Here is a 14,460-nt window from a genome sequence, read left to right as displayed (position 1 = left end):
ATTAAGAGAAAAGCATCAAAGAAAGGAAAACAGGCTTTAATAGGAAATAAGTATTAGAAAAGAAACATAGTAATGACAACCAGAATGGGGGGAACTGGAGTAACATTTAAAAAATGAAGTAATTTGAGTAATTTGCAGGCATACTATTTTTAAAAGAACTGCAAGTGATCATCTTTTTTGGTAATTCTCAGACACATTGGCCATTCATCAGACAATTCATCAGACACATTAAAAATATGTTTGACATTCTGATTGTGTCAATGTAACTAATTTTGTGGGACTCAGAGTGAGAAACAAAGTGAGAAACAATACTACTTTTGACTTCATGTATGTGATAAAATTTTAATGGCCTGGCCATCCATTTATTCTTTTGCAATATGGCTCAATGACATATCTCAGTATGCTTCATGTAAAATTGAAGTCAGAGATCAGCTTTTCACGTTTAGTTGCTGTCATGTTTTCCTCATTCTTGACGTGAACCATAAAACCTTGTCTGACTTCTAGCCTCATTGCATCAAAAGAAATCTTTGATCTCATTCCTTTGGGCTCCTCTTGCTATTGAAATATGTGATGCTAAAATAGTTTTTGCATGGCAATGTCCTCCAGAACTCCTTTGTTATACCTAAAAAGGCTCAAACCAACTGATTGTTTTGGTAGAATATATTGGAAGACTTCAATAAACTGTTTAAGCACTCAGATCTGCTGAACATGGACGTTAAAATATTCAGTTCTAAAATAAGTTTTGATATCAACCCATAATATGCAACAATCTGGGAACCTATTGACAAATCACTGCTTACGTAAAACAGGAAACTACTTCTGGCATCTTTGGCTAGTGGTTGAGCTGGTCTTGGCATGCTGCTTACACATATGGTCAGAACCCGTTTGCTATCTATGACCTGAAAGCACAAACCTTTCTTAATTTTACCTTAAACTAATATTTGTTTTCATGACAGAGTATCGGTAAATGGCTGATACAGAACAGAATAAAGATAGAGTAGAATAAAGCAACCAAACAGAAAACTATTTAGGTGACAATAACAATTGAAAGGAGAAAAACCTCAAGCCAAAGTCTCAATTCCCCAGTTGAACTTGGCCTTCAGTTTAAAACCAGGAAAGAAGAGCTGGAAGAAAGGACTATTTAGCAAAGGCAAGCATTTGCCTCTAACATATGCAATAAGACCTTTTCCTAATGTTATTTTTCTCCCTAGCAGTAACTGCAATGCCATATTATATGGCAGTCGTGGTTCATAAGAATGGCAAATTTTATAATCCCATTAGAATCTCATAAATGGCCCCTGATCTAAGACATACAACATGAACGGAACTGACAGCAATATATTTAGCTGGTAAAACACTAATCTATGGTAATTTTTTCAAATTTTATCAATCCCAATAGGTATCGTACTCCACTATGTCAACACAGGATTTTAGTATCAGCTGGGAAAATACAAGCTTAGTACACAGTAACATACTAAAAACACTCACATTCAGACTCCTTCCCTGTCACCAGTGCACTGATTCTTAGTACATTGAGCTGTCCATTGTGCTCATCCCACCTCTTGTTAGGATTTGATTTTTTTTTTTTTTAAGTCCTACTGTACTACACATTATGCTAGACGATACTGCATATAAATTATGTCTCTGTGGTTCTCTTCAGGTGTGAAAGAAATGATCTGTGATACTTTTCTAGAACCACAAGTTACATCTTCAATCATAAGATAGATTTCAGATTACTATTCCTTTTCATACATCTCTGCGTTCTGGCATTTATCAAGTTATCTTACTTCCAGTCCAAAAATCAAAGTGGAGACATTGAACAACCTGAAAAGATAGATATTTTCCCTTTAAAGCCACCCAATTTGGCACCAACCATTGAGTAGAATTTTTAGGTTACTTCTTAAACTGTTCTCATTGCAGCAATTTCATATGATGCATGCGTTTTCGTATCAAGTAATTTCACCATTTCTCTAGGGCATTGGGAAGATATTTTTTTCCCCAAAAAAAAGAGTAGTTTTAAAGTCTGCAGATTATTACTTTGGTGTCACTTTGAGAAACAGCACAACAAAACCACTGACTGTTGAGTTTTTCAGAAGAACATTCAAACTAATTACCACTCTCCAACGTAGCGCTTACACTCTGCCTTCATACTGCTGTCTCACCTTTACACACAATCCTCACTTGACAAAACTCATAGAGGTGATAAGGGACAGTACACATCATGATACTACTATGGATAAAATTTAGGTGCATGATAGATCAGAAAAGCTAAAACTAAAGGTCGCAAAACCAATTCAGATTATAGTGCAGGAATGTTTAAATATTAAAAGGTTATGTCCTAGAAAAGGAACATTTCCTCAAACGTTTGTTTCACAATTTTACTTTTGTGCTCCAAATACTATTACTTCAAAGTAAAGAAATCAAATATTTAGACTGTGTGGCAAATAAGCAAATTACATTATTGGACTTCATGATACAGCTAAAAATTATACTATACACATAAGCATAGCTTAATGATATCTTGCTATAGCAATTCAACTACTCTACTAGCATTAGCATGATGTCTGACTTACTTTATATACATAATGGGGCTGTCAGTAAACTTTAGAGTTAATGAGGGAGGTTTTTTTTATGACCAAAATGAGCTTCAAGTACTTTTTCCTTGGAGATGTTGCATACCTGTCACATCTGAATGTAGAGAACTTGAAGGGGGTGCTAAAAATCATGTGATTCTCTTTTAAATCAGTCACAGTGAGAAATTCTTACAGACCTTCTTTTAAAAGCCACTGCTTTATTTTCTCCCTTATTTTTTCAGCTTTGAAAGGTAAAATGAGCAGTCAAGAAACATACTAGATGAATGGAAATAACCCAGCTGAAATCCAAAACAACCCTTTAAGTTGAAAGAATAATTTTTAAAAGATTAATTCGATCTTCTTTTTACTGTACCACACCTACCCCTCACTATAAAAAAATTCTTGAATTGGGACATTTATTACCAAGTAATATCCTACAGTTAAGGCAACTTTTCTTCCTCTGAGTCTAAAGCAAAACCCTGTGCATATATGTTCACAAAGGAAAATTGACATTTTCTGCCCACAATACAGACGCTATAGATTGAGAGAACTCATTGCAGAGAGGCCCCTAGAGCTAGCATACAAATCTCAAAAGTATCTGAAGGGAAAGGCACCATTAATATTAATATGCTTCCAGACAGCCAAAGATTTTTGTTTAATATAGGTTTGCTCTCTTGTAAAAAGCTTTTATTCAAATAAAACATGAAAAAGTAAATTTGTTTGTGTTTCTATTTTTCTTTTTCTTTTCTTAGAAGGACAATGCATACCTCCAACTGCTTAAAGCTTATTGATCATCAGTAGATCACATATTAACATCTTTACTATACCAATCCAGAGGTAAAAATATTTCATGGATTCTGCACGTGAAAAGTTTAAAAGCATAATAGATAGAATTTGAAAGCTTAAGTTACAATAGAAAGGGATCAAACGCCTTTAACAAAATGACTGGGAAGCATTATCACTGAGACTTGTACTTAGTTTTCATTATAAATAAATAAATAAAAGAGCAGCTCATTATTAGGCATTGTTCCTTTAGTTATCATAACTCTGGTATTACATAGCCAGAGGGGAAACAAGTTTAGAAATCATTTGATATGCAGTACTCAGGCCAGGAATTGTTCGGAATGTGACAGGACAAAATAGAAGTTACATCAATTCCAGAAAGCGAATTCCAGCCTGAAGATATTATAACTATCAGTGAGAGGATATAGAGTTTGAACAAAATTGTATCATTTGAGTGCCCTGTATCTCAATTTGTAGAACAAACAAAACAGTGAGTGATAGTATGCAAGAGAAACAGGGTTTATGCATATGGAACCCAACTAAAATCACTGAAGTAGTTTCAGACTATTGCATTTATATATATGATATATATTAGACCTGGTAAACTGAAATGGAAAAGGAAATTATTCCTTAGTTGAAGAAATTCCTTCAACTCTTTCACTCCCCAACAGCAGAGATGCTGTTAAAATATGTAGTGACATTTATAGCTCACCCAAGATTAATTAAAGCATCAGGAAATAAAACTCCAAAATTAGTCCTGGAAAAGCTGCAGGTGCCAAAATGCAATTTGCATACTGAGGGGATGGAATACTTTAAAATTAAATATCATCATGGGTCATCTATGAGAAGATAAGAGGAAAAATATACAGTAAACTCCCTCAATGTGTCCCCCCCACAACAGCAGCAAAAAAAACGCCTCAAACATCAGCAAAAAGATAACTACAACACAGTTGATGATAGCTTTGTCAACCTTCCCGTGGCACTCCAATAGCAATAACATACCGCTAGCAGAAGCCACCAAACCTATGGAGCTAACAGCCTTCCCGAAGTTACTGCATTCTCTCTCGTTTTTACTACTTAATTTTCTCTACAACACTAATTCTACCTGTTTCTTAAAAATTTGTGAAGGATTTTAGAAAAACATCTCTACCTCTCCTGGTCAAAGAGACAAAAGAAACGTCAGCCAAATAAATACCTGCAGTAGGCTTGTTTTTTTTTTTTTCTGTACCTGCACTCATTTGGAAAGCTGTGGCTTGCACTCAAATCCGTAGCATTCATGAAACTTCACAGAATCATCTAGGTTGGAAGAGACCTCCAAGATCATCTAGTCCAGCCTCTGACCTAACACTAACAAGCCCTCCACTAAACCATATCACTAAGCTCTACATCTAAATGTCTTTTAAAGACCTCCAGGGAGGTCTTTAAAACTCAACCACTTCCCTGGGCAGCCCATTCCAATGCCTAACAATCCTTTCAGTAAAGAACAGAATCACCTAGGTTAGAAGAGACCTCCAAGAAGAGTTTACTCTTCTGCAGCTACTCTTTAGGAAGTGACAACAATGGACATTGTAGGAAATACAGAGGACAGTCTCTTAACAGCATATTTTCAATATAAGAACATAATTTGATTTAATCAGATTATACTAAGTCTTCTATGCATAATTGCCAAGTAATTGCCATAATTACTTTGACACAATCTTATATAAGCCCAACATTTCTTATTATTTAGAATTTTTATTTATTTTTAACAGGGTCACAAGCTAGATGGAGGGCTGACATAGCAAAAGACATAGCTTTATATACATATGGCACATATGACAAGTTTGCACACTCAGAAACACTAAATTGTATCAGGAACAGGCAATTAATAATCCAGGTAAATATTGCCATATGGATGCAATTGCCTCAAGTGGTTTAATTGCTAGTCAATAACTAGTCAATCTGGCAATGGAAAGTTGACATGAAGGAAATAAGACAACAATTCGGAACATTCAGTCTCCAAAATGAGAATTCCCATTGATTAGGATATCATGGCAGGCCTTCCCAGCCCTCCTGGAAAGATCAGAATATTCTTACATGGCCTTGTCTTTTGCTTGACTATCTCCACAAGATATTCAGGTATAACTTCCGCAAACTAGGGGTGCTTTAGTAAGTTCTTTTGGGATTCATGAATCACAACTTCAAGTCACCGAAAAATATGATCCTTTTGAACTACACAGAACTTAGGTCAGGGAGATCACTCACTAATTACCATAGCAGGCATAACATAAAGAAGATTAATGTAATCTGTTGTTTACTAATAATAGGTCAGAGCAGTGAGAACTAAAAGCAAACTAGAAACACCTTCTCCATTTCCCATCCACCACCAATTTGAGCTGCACATCAAACCTTGTCAGATCTAATCTTTAACTTCAGTGTTTCGTTCTGTCTAAGCTCATTTTCCACCTGCAACTTCTTTGTGCCTTTAAGTCAAGCACTTACAGGTATGGTTATAAAAACTAGCATTCATCATAGAAATACGACTAAGAGCAACAATGGAAATAAGAGGAATGGAATAAGCATTCTGTCTTGGAGAAAGAACAAAATATTCCCACAAAATAGAACAAGTGCTGTGACTAGACTTGAAAGAAAATTACTGTAATTTTAAAAAATTTTACGAGCTTATGTTCTACATAATAATTCTACAGCCACTACAGCTCTTTTTAGAACTGTGTTTTCTTATTTTCTTTTTAAATCTGTTATTCATTATCTGAGCTATTTATACAACCTGTATTGTCAACAGCTCTATTTAATATATATAAAAATCTTGGCTATCAAGAAGGCAAAGGAGGGTAGGGAAATACCATATCAAATCAAGTTCTTTAGGGTGTTAGCATATGCTGTCACTCAAGCTTGTTTAGGAATAAAGTCCACATTCTGGAGACAAAATATTACTACCTTCCTTCCAGGTCATACTGAATTCCATGTCTAATTCCTAAAGGCAGTTACTCTATTGAGATTGCCAAGTGGAAAACTAGACAGTTTACAGGTAAGCAAACAAAACTCACACTTCAGTTACCTCACAGATGGGTTTTCATAGTATCAGCATGCACAAGTACATTAGAATACTTATCTCATTCCTTGCTGTTCTAGAGGATGCGTATATTTTTCTTTAAGATTTCAGTTACAACTGTTGTATTGCCATTTATATATAATCTGACTACCAATACAAAATCTTTCTTTAGGCCTAAAGATTTCAGTCAGACTCTTCAAAATACCATTGCAGAACCATATACAGATGAATTCTTCCTAGGCTATCTGGTTAGCACCATCAAAATAATATATTTTTGCTGTAAATATTCACAAATAGTTGATGTAAGACCTGTATGGACTTTATAGCCTGAAAAACTTTCTCAACTTGAATTGCTAATTATTTAAATGGAATTTGTCTAGCACAGGTTGGTTTCATTATCTTAAGTGAGACATGCATCACAGGCTGCGAGTGATAGGTCTTGAATTTAAAACATCTTTCTCAATTGAAGAGTTCCTCCAACGTAATCTAAGGCCACAGCAGGCATACTTTTATCCAAATGACTTGAATCACCCTGGAAAACCTAATGAGGCTTCCTCACATGAATTAGAGATTTGAAGTTCAGCAAATTCAGAACAAGCGCTCTTCAATTTTCTAGCCTAGAGAGCCAATAGCACTTTCCACTACTACAACTGCTCACCTAAGCAAAAACCAAATTCACAACCCACACTTTGGAACTCATTCAATTCCCTTCTGTGAAAAAGCATTCATCCAAGAATTGTCAGAAAAAAGCTTTATGCCTTTTTAAAATACATGATTTTGAAAAAAAAAAAAAAAAAAGAAGTCAGAAGACAGGTCAGAGTATAAGGAGTCTAGAATAGCAACTAGATAAGAATAAATGAAATTGGAAGTAAAAGTTAAGGACCTGCATATGGAAAAGATACTATTTTTTTTGTTTGTTTGTTTGTTTTCCCAGTGAAATTATTCTGGACAAAGAAATAACTTACTAATACTGTGGAAGGAAAAGCTATTTACTTTGAAGGATGCTCTTCTTCAAGGTTTGCACCTTACCATAAATGAATCAAAATGTATGTTTGCTTCAAACATTGCCACAGACCACATTTATTTCTACTAAGTTGAAGATACTAGCTGAAGCAAAGTAGTACTTATATGTGAGGAAATTAGGCTTTTCCCTGTATCTATTGAAGAATCAATAGTTCTAAGTTCTTGATCTTCACTTGCAGTTTATCTTATGTTCTTAGTAGTAATTGGAATCTCCAAATACTACTATTACAAGGACTTAAGAATAAAAGCTAGAATATTCTTTGTATTTTTCCTTGCTCTATGAATAAAAATTACATAAAGTACAATTGGAGGAAAGCATAATTTTCTACAATAGTTGTACACTTGATCTGCTAAAGCTTACTTCTTGTAATGGGAAAGAAACAAAACAAGCAAAACACAAACACACACGAAAAAAAAAAACCACCAAAACTACCAACCAACCAACATCCAAAAGATTTCACTTACTTTAAAAAGCAATTATTTTTTAACATGAAGTGCTCTCCCACACAAACTCACTTAAAAGAATGTAGTAATTGTACTACCTACCTTACCTACCCACTTAAAAGCAACTACCATTGACCTTTCCATGACTTTCACTCCTTTCCATCTCGACTACTAGTCATTGTATTTTTCAGTTAAGTGTCATCTGTCTTGCAAAACCTGTTGGGGGTTGCAGTCTCTGTGACTTTTTTCCTTCTGCTCTCCCAAGACAGTCATACTTGTCACCCTTCCCTTTTTGTGGGCCGTATGTGCACACATTGACCACAAGCAGTTACTGTATAAAGCTTTTCAGATTATTACGGACAATAACTGATGAGAATTCAGCTCAGAATAAAAGGGCCACATTCCCCATCTATAGCAGGAAGAATCCAGTGTGTAGAAACCACCTTTTCAGAAGCCATCAAGCTGAGCAGGTGTCTCCTAGACTTGCCAGTACTGCTCATGTAGTCAATACATTTGTTTTTGCATAACTGCAGACTATTATACCACTATGAGATAAGTGTACACTATTTAATGGTTGCTCATGAACAGCACTGGTCTCCCATAGTGATTTTTTCCAACCAGTCTCTTAGAAGGAATAATTTGAGAAGTGAAAGTATATTAAAAATAAAGTCACTTTGCTGTAGCATCCAGGAGACATAGGTTGTTTTTCTTCTTCAGTGATTTTATAAACAATGAAGTGCATGCAAATGTGCTGTCCTTTTTCTGATTGAAGTACATTCACCAAGTCTTGATCAGAAGCAATATACAAATAAACAGCCTATTTAAATAATTTTACATTTTATAAAATGTTGCATTTTGCTAACATTATGATTTTGTCAGCACAAAACTTTTGCTTAACTTATAAGAAGGGGGAAAAGTCAAGCTTTTTAACTACTCATGAGGTTATGTTGTTGCTATGAATTATTCAAGCTAAATGAAGCAGTAGTTGTTGCAATGCCTAAACAAACAAGCCTCTCTTTCCTATTACTAGCAGAAATAACTTTCATTTTATTGCAGCTAGAATATTGCTCTCAATTTCTACAGTTTTCTGTAGAACACCTTATGCAACCATCTAGTGAGATTTACATATGTATACATCTAAAAAAAATCAGCTTATCATCAGGACAAGTAAAATACCATGTATGTACATAGTAATGAGAATACAAGAACTGTACCTAGGGAATCTCCACAACTCAGGCAGAAGCTGGGCTTAGGGAAACCAAATGTGCTTGGAGGTGCAGGATACTGGCTCAGGCAAACTGATGAGACAGACTGCATGAGGGGCTGCCCATGTGGGTGGGTAGCAGGAGATTGGTAGGGTCTGAATGCCTGAGAAACTGGAAAATAACTTTTTGCAGATGGGCTTAGTGCTGCAAACTGCAGGAGAATAGGAAGGAGACTAGTCACAAAGCTATGTCCTCCTTACACCTGCGTTTCAGCAGAGGCAAGGCAGGGCCTCAGGTGGGTGAAAAGCCCAGCTGGTGCAGTTGTCCTATGCCCAGATGGGGACCACAGCAGCCTGCAGGGAAGCAGCCTTTGGCAGCCCTGCTAAACTTGTTCAGATTTATTCAGGAAGCTCAAATCCATTTTTTCTGCTACATCAGTTTTCAGTTTTAGACTTTTCCATCACTAGCTGTCCCCAAAGTTCAAAACTTCATTTGCACATATATCTATTCAATCAAAATGCAAACAGCCCCTTACATAGATAATGGTTACTTCTGTGATCATCTTGTGGGAATAGAAAAGTTGTTTTTGCAGTGTTACATTGTTTAAAAGGAAGGAATGTGGTATTGAGATATGCTTACAGTGGTAGAAAGCTCAGCAGGTGACCTCGTAAATGCAGACAACCAGACTCCTTAGAGCAGTCAGATGAAAATCACTATGTTAAGTCAAGCCAGATAAGGGGAGAAAACATTACCACCTCAAAACAGGCCGGCAACTGAAGGCCAGGCATTGTCTGTGAAGCATCAGATAGATTGTGAACCTGGATTACCCACTCCAGTGGGGAAACAGGGGAGGGTCCTGTCATCAAAAAGTATATAAACTGTGTTTTTGGAACTAGTAGGGTGCGCTCTCCTGCTTGTGGGGCGCCTGCCATTGCAATCGCGAATAAATACTACTTCACTGAGATCCTCGCCTGAGCCTAAGTTATTGGCTACGGAGTGTTTCTCACAATCTACCTGGCTGACATCAGACAAACAAAAGATCAGCACTTTTATATATACAGATCCTCTAATGTATTTCTTTAAGGCTACTCTTTCCAAGTCATTTCAACTGTTTCAGTTGGGCAAGCAGAAACAGCTGCTGTGGACGAAGCAAGCTCCAGACCTCTTGCTTGCTTTGTCGAGCAACATAAGACCAAACCACAACCCAGGGAGAATAAAAAGAATAAAAAAACCACCAGATCTACTACTGTGCTTATTTTAAAAGAAATATAGTGGCAAGACATTCTTACAAGAACGGGCAGACTAAAGGGAATTGGCGTGGCTCTCATGGGGCCTGATATGGGTGGGAAAGTGAGTCGCAGCAGGGGCTCGCGCAGGCCGCCCTCCATTTTGAGAAACGTGGCTTCAGCAAAGCCGAAGGAATCTACCTGGAAGGGCTCGGTACCTGTAGCCAGTGCTGAGCTGCGCTGACGCTTCTAGCAGCCCTCCTCTTTGGGATAGCACCTGAGCGGTCACAGCGAGGGGAAAAAGCCACCGCCCGTACAATGCCTGCCTTAGGTGAAGAGCCGCCCTTATGACTGCTGTCGGCTGAGGAGAAAGGGTGGGGCGGGGAGGGAGGCTGCCCTCGTGCCTCCTCCATCTGCGTCCCTGGGGGAGGCGATGCATCGTAGTGCTGTCACTGTCCTGAAGAAGCGGTACGAAAAGCTCCCATTTTCCTTACCCCCTTGTGTCAGCTGCTTACTGTTTCCCCCTTTTCGGGGCTGTGGTGACTTTTTAGGGGCTGCTTCAGGAAAAGTTTGGGAGAGGAACATGCTTTTCCTCAGTAACCAGGTATAGGAACAACACAGCAGTTTAGGGTGGCCTTATTTCAGTCTCCTTCTTTAGGAGCTCTTGGTTTAGAAGAGAATGAGGAGTTGCTGGAAGTCTTCTGAGGAGGATGCTGCCCACCACTCAGATGAGGAAGAAGGTCCCTGTGGAGAAAGAAGGTGGGTGCTAGGTGAAGAAGACGGACAGTTAGAGACAGGGTGTTTCACAGGCTGGGGGGCTGCCTGTAGTCATGGCCCATTTATGAGTGCCTACAACAAACTTCCCTAAATCAAAAATATCTATGCAGTTCTTTACCGTCAGCTGCCATGTATATAAAATTAATTATTGTGACAATAATATGGAGGTCACAAAACTGTAAAATAATGGAAAAGAGCAAATTGGAAACCATTAAGTTAGCTTATTAAGGACTGTATTCAAACCATAGTAAGGGTGACTCTAGTGTGCTGTAATTTTGGATCAAGAATGGACTAGGTTGATCTCTTTAATAGTTTTTACGGTCTATGAAGTCTATAACTTAAACCATTTAAATTTATTTGAGCATGTTATTCAAAAGCAGAAAAGTTATGCTAATAAGATTATTGTTATATTAAAAATGGTGCTAATTTGAGGTTTCTAAGAATACAAATGTACAGCTCAAACTTTATGTTCTCATTAGTCACACAGTAGAGCATGACATAAAGTAGGTACTTCGTCATTGTTAGAAACAAAATGGCTTGAATGAACAACAGATTACACATTTTTCCATTAGGGGAGGGGACGCACTTGTCAGCAAAACAAAGTGGCTCATAAGAAAACATTAGTGACTAAAAATAAGAATGGAAAGTTGTTGCCCCTAGAAGTAGAAGGGGGAAAAAATGTGACACAGCTGTATTGTTATTTGCTGGATACACTTCGAAACTATTTTGAAGTGTTACTTTTAGCAAAGAGTTTCTGTTCTTAGACTGGGTTTTCTTTGGGGAAATATACGACGGAAGAGAAAGTAGGTGTCCTTTATTCATGGATTATTTCATTAATATCTTGGTACGCTTTCCTCAATAAAACTTTTCTTCCTCATGATAAAATGTCATATGTACAAATGCAGTTTGGAATATTTATACTTAATAATTGGAAAAGCAATACTATAATTAATCTTCCTTCTAATTTAGCCATGGAGAGGTTTTAATGGTTCTATAATGGCACCTTGAGGAAAACATATAATTAAAACGTAAAATGCTTTTTGAACTTCAGAAAAAGAGTGGAAGTGTGCTTTTACTTTGTATTTAAGACTGATTTCCTATATAGACATTGTTTAAGTGTGGATAAATGTAACTTTTGGTTTTTTTTTGAAAGCAAATGTCTGATAGAGTACTTTTTGAAAACATTTGATGCATCTGCTGGGCTTAATAATAGATAGGTAAAATTGTTGTGAACTGCATCATCTTCCAAAGACCTCCACTAGCTGTCAGTTTCCCTGGATGGAAAGTAGTTTTGATCAGGAAGCTTGTGCTTACGGAACTGCACTACTGTTTACCTTGTTACTCTTGATTGTAAGAATAAAACCTGGATCTCTGTTACCCATGAGATGTTGTGTTTAAATAAAAAAAAATATATATTAAGATAAATAGATCCAGATAGATTAACAGATGAAACATTTCCCCCCTTTATTTTCATATCAGCTCTCTCTTGAAATTGGTATTTCATGACTGTTGTCTTCCTTTGGCTGCCACTTTGGATTAATTATCTAGCAGTTGTTAAACAGACCTAAATCACATCATCAGAATAATCTCAGCTTTCATGTATTTTAGCAAGCTAGTTTCTATTTCTGGACAGTCTTGTAAGGAATGGAATATCTTTGTTCAGGATATTTTAGGAAGGTTATTTTATCATTTAATTCAGTTCTTCATATTTATTTTTTGGATGTCTTGAACTTGACTTTTTCTCCAAACTATGTGAGTAGTACACTTAACCCTTGAATAAAACTTAAGGGTAGTTCTTTTAAACAGGTTCCACCTGTTATCCATCATTTAGAATAAATCAAGCGCTGAAATTGATTATTTCACTTGTGGATATTGATAACTTTCTCCTTGACAGTTGTTATGGATAAATCCCCTTAACATCAATAGTTCAAATGAATTTTTTTTGGCTGTCTCACTGATAAAAATATGAAAAATATGCTTTAAAATCAATTTCTTCATATGTTCTGTGATGCATATTAAAGATATAACCATTCACCTGCAGATTACTGAATTATTGTTAATATGAAACATCTTTATAATAATACTGCAGTTAAACTGCACGTTAATCAGAACTTGCACTTGCAGATAGTGTATGTTCAAGTTTCTTGGATTGTTTTTTGAGGTAAAGGTGCTAGGTAGCATCTAGAAACTTGTCTTAGAAGTGAGAATTAAAGCTGTTATTTGTGCAGAAGGCTATTTTGGATGCTGTGAATGGGAAAATGGTCACTGTAAAGCAAATCTTAGTGTCACATGAGCAACTAAGATGATAGCATTTCAAGTACAGTTCTGAGAATAAGGAATCTAGACTGAGATTGTTCTCAGTCTCTGAGTCTTGTGATGCAATTAAGTCTTCAGAAGGTGGGTAATTTTTTAGGCTCTGAAACTAGTATCTAGGGAGAACGGAATGAATAGAAAGCTTCAACCTTAATTATAAATTTTCTTGCCTTTGTGAATACAACTTTTGTACTTTAACGTGATCACTGCCTCTTCTATCTGTAACGATAGCTGTATAGATTAGACAGAGATGTAAGTACTGAGGAAAAGGACATTTAGCACAATTTATAATTGTCTTATTCAAGTTCTTTGAAGGCATTCTGTCAGAACAGCTAGAAAGCTGAACAAAAAACAAAGAATGCATCTGAGTTGAATTGATGTAGCATGTATGTTGATTGCAATCAAAAAAAGTTTGTGGCTTGCATATATTAAATGGAAAATGATTTAATGTAAATTGTTTTTGTCAGTAACAGTAGACTTGAATTCCGTTGAGCTGCTTATTTGATGTGCAAAGACTGGCATTCTTATTGCTTTTACTGTTTGGAGCACATTATCCTGAAAGGATAAAATTGCTTTTAGTATGTAGTGTGTTTGTTTGTTTGTTTTGTGGAGGTAGACTTTTTAAAATCATTTTGTTGCAATTACTTTTTCACTTACAGCTTTTATTGTTGGAGAATTTGCACAGGGAGCAAAAGAAATAAACATATTTAATGCCTGGCTGTAAAGCTGAAATCTGAATTGTCAAAGATGAAGCTTTTACTGTCAGATGTGACTGCCAAAAAGGATTATTGAGAAGCTGGATGGTCTATGTGTCCATTACAAGTCTCTACAAACACAGTGATGGCAATCTGTAGTATAATTTGTGCCTACTGTAGCTGTGCTGACAAAAACTGCCTGTCTATACACTTGTACACCCAAAATAGGGTTGTGATGATGTGGCTAATCATAGTCTTTAATCTGTGTTAAATGAATGATTGTCAGACAGATCAAGATGAGGTGATATGACATGAGACAAAGCCCAATAATTTGAATACCAGAAACTATATTATTAACTATCTAATGTT

At 36.4% G+C, this 14,460-nt stretch overlaps 1 long non-coding RNA gene across 2 annotated transcripts in view; it reads left to right on the top strand.

Annotated features, from left to right (window-relative positions):
* The first annotated feature begins 10,489 nt into the window (after window positions 1-10,489).
* Window positions 10,490-14,460, top strand: part of LOC121076875 — a 49,844-nt gene continuing 45,873 nt past the window's right edge. For both annotated transcript variants that reach the window (XR_005823776.1, XR_005823775.1), the window contains exons 1-2: window positions 10,490-10,774; window positions 10,965-11,065. This is a non-coding gene — a long non-coding RNA (uncharacterized LOC121076875). The remainder of the gene's footprint in view (window positions 10,775-10,964; window positions 11,066-14,460) is intronic.

The sequence above is a fragment of the Cygnus olor genome, chromosome 12 (genome assembly GCF_009769625.2).
Source record: "Cygnus olor isolate bCygOlo1 chromosome 12, bCygOlo1.pri.v2, whole genome shotgun sequence".
Lineage (NCBI taxonomy): Eukaryota > Metazoa > Chordata > Aves > Anseriformes > Anatidae > Cygnus > Cygnus olor.
Note: the sequence above shows the minus strand (reverse complement) of the source record. Positions and strands in the feature narration are given on the sequence as shown.